This window comes from Carassius carassius, chromosome 2 (assembly GCF_963082965.1).
Source record: "Carassius carassius chromosome 2, fCarCar2.1, whole genome shotgun sequence".
Lineage (NCBI taxonomy): Eukaryota > Metazoa > Chordata > Actinopteri > Cypriniformes > Cyprinidae > Carassius > Carassius carassius.
Window position 1 is genome coordinate 39,965,108 of NC_081756.1, and position 6,094 is coordinate 39,971,201.

The 6,094-nt window shown below is 35.4% G+C and overlaps 1 non-coding gene across 1 annotated transcript; it reads left to right on the plus strand.

Annotated features, from left to right (window-relative positions):
• Positions 1-5,709: 5,709 nt before the first annotated feature.
• Positions 5,710-5,828, plus strand: LOC132112352 (5S ribosomal RNA). The gene has a single exon (XR_009424928.1). It is a non-coding gene; the product is annotated as a 5S ribosomal RNA (ribosomal RNA).
• The last annotated feature ends 266 nt before the right edge of the window (positions 5,829-6,094 follow it).

The window sequence follows — 6,094 nt, forward strand, 5'->3', positions numbered from 1 at the left end:
TAATATAAAAAATAAATGGGAGGGAGAAATTTATGTAAGTCACGGGAATGTAAATGCCTGTGGAGTGGCCATTTTGACGAAAAGAGAAAGAGTGCAAAATGTGCAACAGATTTATAAAGATGGAAGCGGGAGATTGTTAGGGATTGAATTTATGTTTTGCAATGAATTGTTTAGGCTTATAAATATTTATGCACCGAATGTAGAGGTTGACAGAAAAGAAGTCTTTAATGAAATAAAGACACTATGTAAAGGAAAGTGTATAGTGGTTGGGGACTTTAATGTATGGTGCTCCAGACTGGACGCTTCAAGTAGTGCCAATTTTAAAACTGATGGGTCAAGAAAGATCTTATTAGAGTGGATGCGGAGTGATGATATAGTTGATGTGTGGAGGGAAGAGAATCCATATAAGAGAGAATTTTCGAGAAGACAAATGGTGATGGGTAACTTGAAACAGAGTCGTATAGATCTATGTTTGATGAAAAGAGAAATTCTAAAATATGTCAAGAATGTGAAATATAGTTTTGTTGGTTTAAGTGATCATGCAGTGATGACAGTTAAGATATGTGTTACAGGGGAGAAGAGGGGAGGGGGAGTGTGGTGTTTAAATTCAAATCTGTTAAATGAAATGGCATATAAGGAAAGCATTGTAAAATGTATAAAGTATGAAATGCAGAACCCAGTATATGAAGAAAATATATGTGAGTGGTGGGAGGAAATGAAAAGGAAAATAAAAAAAAGAAGTATTAGATACTCAAAACAGAGGGATTTTATGAAGAGGAGTAAAGTAGAAGTATTGGAAAATGCTTTAAAAGAAGAAGCTAAAAAAATAGAAAATAATCCTGATTATGGTGAAGAGGGCTTTATGAGGTTAAAAACAGAATTAGAAGAGTATGAAAAGGAAAAAAGCAAGGGAATAATAATAAGAAGCAGAGCTAAGTATGCTTTGGAGGGGGAGAGAAGTACAAAGTTTTTCCTCAATTTAGAAAATAAAAAGCAGAGGAGAAATCAGATCTTAGAGCTGGAAAATAAAAAAGGCGACAAAATAAATGATTTTGTGGGGATAATAGAAGAAGTGGAGAATTTTTATAGAGAGTTATTTAAGAGGGAGGGTGTAAAACAAGAGTGTGTGAATGAAGTCTTGAGTACTGTTAATGTGAAGCTAGACGAGGACGAGAAGAATATGTGCGAAAGAGATATAAGTATTGAAGAAATAAAGGATGCAATAAACCAGACAAAAAAGAATAAAAGTCCTGGCTCAGATGGCTTAACCCATGAGTTTTACAAGACGTTTATAGTGACCTTAGCGCCAATACTGTTAAAAGTGTATAAAGGCATGGAGGAGAGAAAGGAAATGCCGGCATCTATGGGCTTAGGTATTATAACCATACTATATAAAAATAAAGGGAATCCATTGAAGTTGGAAAATTATAGGCCTTTGAGTCGGTTAAATTCAGATTATAAAATTTTAACAAAAATTATGGCTAATAGAATTAAACAGGTAGTAGGGAGTATTGTGTCGCCAAGCCAAGCGTACAGCATAGTGGGGAGAGATATTGTGGATACCATCTGTACAATAAGGGACGTTGTTGAAAATATGGGAAAAGACAGGGAGGGGGGATTGGTTTTATCTGTGGATTTGAATAAAGCCTTTGATAGGGTGGAGCACAGTTTTATTGAGCAGACAATGGCAAGATATGGATTTGGAGATAGAATAAGAAAATGGATAAAATTACTATATGACAATGCTAGAAGCTGTGTTAAAATCAATGGGGTATTAACTGATCCCTTCCCATTAGAAAGGTCTGTCAGACGAGGGTGCCCACTATCTGCATTGTTATATTCAATAACAGCGGAACCGCTAGCATCTCTGATAAAACATGATAACGAAATAAGAGGTATTCCAATTCCGTATGGGGGAGTAAGTGTAATCCACCAGTACGCAGACGACACAACTTTTACTATCAGGGATATAGAGAGTGTCAAGAGAATAAGAATGCAGATGGGAATATACGGAAAAGCTTCGGGTGCAAAAATAAATGCTGATAAGTCGGAAATAATGAGTGTAGGTGGAGTAGAGATAGAAGGGTTAGATGTGCCGTTTAAAATAGTGAAAGATCATTTAAAAATATTAGGAGTGAATATAGGAGTAAATATGAAGGAGGCTAGAGATGCAACGTGGACTGGAGTTTTAAACAAAATCAAACAAGTATTAAATTTCTGGAGGCAAAGAGAATTAAGATTAAGAGGAAAGGTAGTTGTGGTTAATTCATTAATTCTTACTAAATGCAACTATGTGATGGGAGCAATTAGTTTACCAGACTGGGTATTGAACGAAATAAAAGAGATTATGAATACTTTTGTGTGGGGAGGTAAAGGAATCAAAATTTCAACAAAAACATTGATAGCAGATTATGAGGAAGGGGGTTTGAGGTTGGTAGATTTAGAGGTTAAGAGGAAGGCAATAAGAGTTAAAACAATAAAAAAGTATTTATGTGACAAAGCAGAGTATGGGTGGAAGGGATATATGAAAACGTATTTAAATGAAGGGGGAGGATGTGGTGAGGAAGGATTGTTTATGGCGTTTAAAAAACCTATGACTGGGAAAATGCCAGAGTTTTATCAGGAAGTGTTTAGTGCTTGGGCTGAGTTTTTAGTTAATGTTAATTATGATTGTGATAATATAAATCAAGTGCTTAACCAGCCATTATTTCTGAACCCAAAAATAAAGAGGAGAGAGAAAACTCTTTATAATAAATTGTTTATGAGAGCGGGAGTTAGAAAAGTGAAAGATATGGCATATGAGTATGTTGAAGGTTTTTTGCCAAATAGGGCTATATATGATTGTGTGGTGGGATGGGATGATGAAATTGAAATATCTAAAGTGGACTGTGAATGTGAAAATATCAAAACGAGCCTACCAGAAGGATGGGCACAAAGGATTGAGAGAGAGACTGTGAAAGTAGGAGATTGGGGATTTCCTGAAATGTATGTTTTGGACAAAGAAGGGGGAAAAGTTTTTTTCCATGAATTGAATGTTAAAACAATTTACAAGATGATGGTGAAAAAGGAAATCAAAACACCTGCATCTGAGGAGGTATGGCCAAGAGTATTCCCTGGAATAAATGTAAAGATGATTTGGAAGAACTTAAATGTGAAATACAATGGACTGGACTGTGAAAACCTGGACTTCAAATTAAGGCATAACAGAATATATACGAAGGTGGTGATTCATCAAATGAACAGAAATGTAAATCGAGAGTGTGATGTTTGTGAGACAGAGCCAGAAACATTGATGCACATTTTTTTTGAATGTAAAGGGCTGGAAGCATTTCATGCTGCAGTAAAAGTGTTAGTGGAAAAAGGAATGGGGATAGATGTGGCAGGGGAGGAATGGAAAAAGTTGTTTTTGTTTGGGATAAGCATGAATAGAAAGGATAGTAAAGTGAATTTATGGAACATGGTTTTAAGTAATGCAAGATATGCGATATGGGTAAGGAGGAACATGGCATATTATGATAGGAAAAAAGTGGATGTAATGGCAATGTTCAAAATGATTTTTAGGAAAAATGTGTATTTGATGTGGAAATATTTGCCTAATGAAGAATTCGAAAGAGCGTTTGTGGAAGGGAGTGAGTTGATTAGAATAGAAGGGGAAAAAGGGTTGTGTATAAAATGTTGAAAAAAACAAAAGAGTTATGAGTTGGGTAAGTTTTGTTGTTTTGGCCTGGCTCTGTGGGTAATCTTTGTTTTGTTTTATGTTTATTTTGAATGATGTATTTGTGGACCGATTATATAGCTTAAGTGCTAGATGCCTTGGTTGAAATATGATTCACGTTTGAAGATTTAAGGATGTGAAACTGAATTAGTTTCTCTTGTAAATATAATTATGTTCTTTTTGATAATAAAAAAAAAAAAAAAAAAAAAGCACGCCCGATCTCGTCCGATCTCGGAAGCTAAGCAGGGTCGGGCCTGGTTAGTACTTGGATGGGAGACCGCCTGGGAATACCAGGTGCTGTAAGCTTTTGCTTTTCCTTCAGCTAACACGCTTGTCCAAGGCTCAGCTTTCATTCTAGTTCCTTTACACTTTTAAACGGATTTGCTGCTGCTTCTTTTTTCTGTGTTTTCGCTTTCTCTGTGCCCTCTTTCTGCTTGCGGTGTGACAAAGGACAGCTCAGCCTCGTCATTCTTCATTTCTCCTGCAGGAGGCGATAGACAGGCCTTTTCTCTGTCTCTACTACAAACTCTTGAGCGCCGCGTGCTCTTTTGGAAATAACACTCCTCTCTTCAGCTTGAGACGGAGCTTCCCAAATTTGATTGTCATCCGAGCCCCTTAGTGGTAAACTACACAGGAGATGTACCCTCTTAGATTTAAAGTTAATTTTTCAATAACTTAACAAAAAACACATTCTCATGTTCATTTTTCACTGATGTTGGTGTGTGATCAAATGATTTGCAAGTAAACAAACGAGACATTTCAGCTATTTTGGTACTTTTTCAGTACTTGGAACAGGACAAGAGTTTTTTATCATCTCAAAAAAAAAAAATCATTAAACTCGTCAGCAAATATTGTTTCATTGTAGGAAAATATAGGCATGCCCTTTCTGTTTTAAAATCACTACATTCACCCCAAATTACCTGCACTCAAAGTGCATCACCACAGTGTTTTATTTTATTTTATTTTATTTTATTTTAATTGGTTTGGTTTTATTTTAACCTTATGACATTTCTGATTTTACATTTCAAAAATAGGCCCCCATTGACTTCCACTCAAAGTGACTCAACGCAATATTGATTGTATTTATTGATATTAATTTTATTAATTCATTTCAACATTTTTTTTAATTTTATTTAAGTTAACCAGGTTTGAAATTTCTGTTTTAAAATCACCAAATTCAACCCAAATTACATTCATTTTAAAGTGCCTAACCGCAATATTTGTTTACTTTTATTTTTTAGTTTTTATTTGGTTCGGTTTGTTTTTATTTGAACCAGATGACATTTCTGATGATAAAGTTAAAATTAAAAAATAAAAATAAAAATCATTAAACTCGTCAGAAAATATTGTTTCATTGTAGGAAAATATAGGCATGCCCTTTCTGTTTTAAAATCACTACATTCACCCCAAATTACCTGCACTCAAAGTGCATCACCACAATGTTTTATTTTATTTTATTTCATTTTAATTGGTTCGGTTTTATTTTAACCTTATGACATTTCTGATTTTACATTTCAAAAATAGGCCCCCATTTACTTCCACTCAAAGTGCCTCAACGCAATATTGATTGTATTTATTGATATGAATTTTATTAATTCATTTAAACATTTTGTTTTAATTGAATTTAACCAGGTTAGAAATTTCCCGTTTTTAAATCAACAAAATCACCCCAAATTACATTCAGTTTAAAGTAAGCCAATATTTGTTTACTTTTATTTAATTCAATTTTAACCAGAAGACATTTGTGATTTTAAAGTTGAGAAACAGGCCCCGATTACTTCCACACAAAGTGCGTCACCGCGACATTGATTTTTGTGAATGTATTTATGTATTAAAATGCATATTTTTTATTGTTACTTATTTCTTTCCCTTAATTTAATTCATATCTAAAAAAGAGAGAAGACTTTTCCACTTTTTTGAGTGGAAAAGGGTCTGTTTCTCTTTCGCCAGCCTGTGTGTCTTCTTTAAATAGCTCGCTCTTGAATGTTGTACTCGCTTACGGCCATACCACCCTGAGCACGCCCGATCTCGTCCGATCTCGGAAGCTAAGCAGGGTCGGGCCTGGTTAGTACTTGGATGGGAGACCGTCTGGGAATACCAGGTGCTGTAAGCTTTTGCTTTTCCTTCAGCTAACACGCTTGTCCAAGGCTCAGCTTTCATTCTAGTTCCTTTACACTTTTAAACGGATTTGCTGCTGCTTCTTTTTTCTGTGTTTTCGCTTTCTCTGTGCCCTCTTTCTGCTTGCGGTGTGACAAAGGACAGCTCAGCCTCGTCATTCTTCATTTCTCCTGCAGGAGGCGATAGACAGGCCTTTTCTCTGTCTCTACTACAAACTCTTGAGCGCCGCGTGCTCTTTTGGAAATGACACTCCTCTCTTCA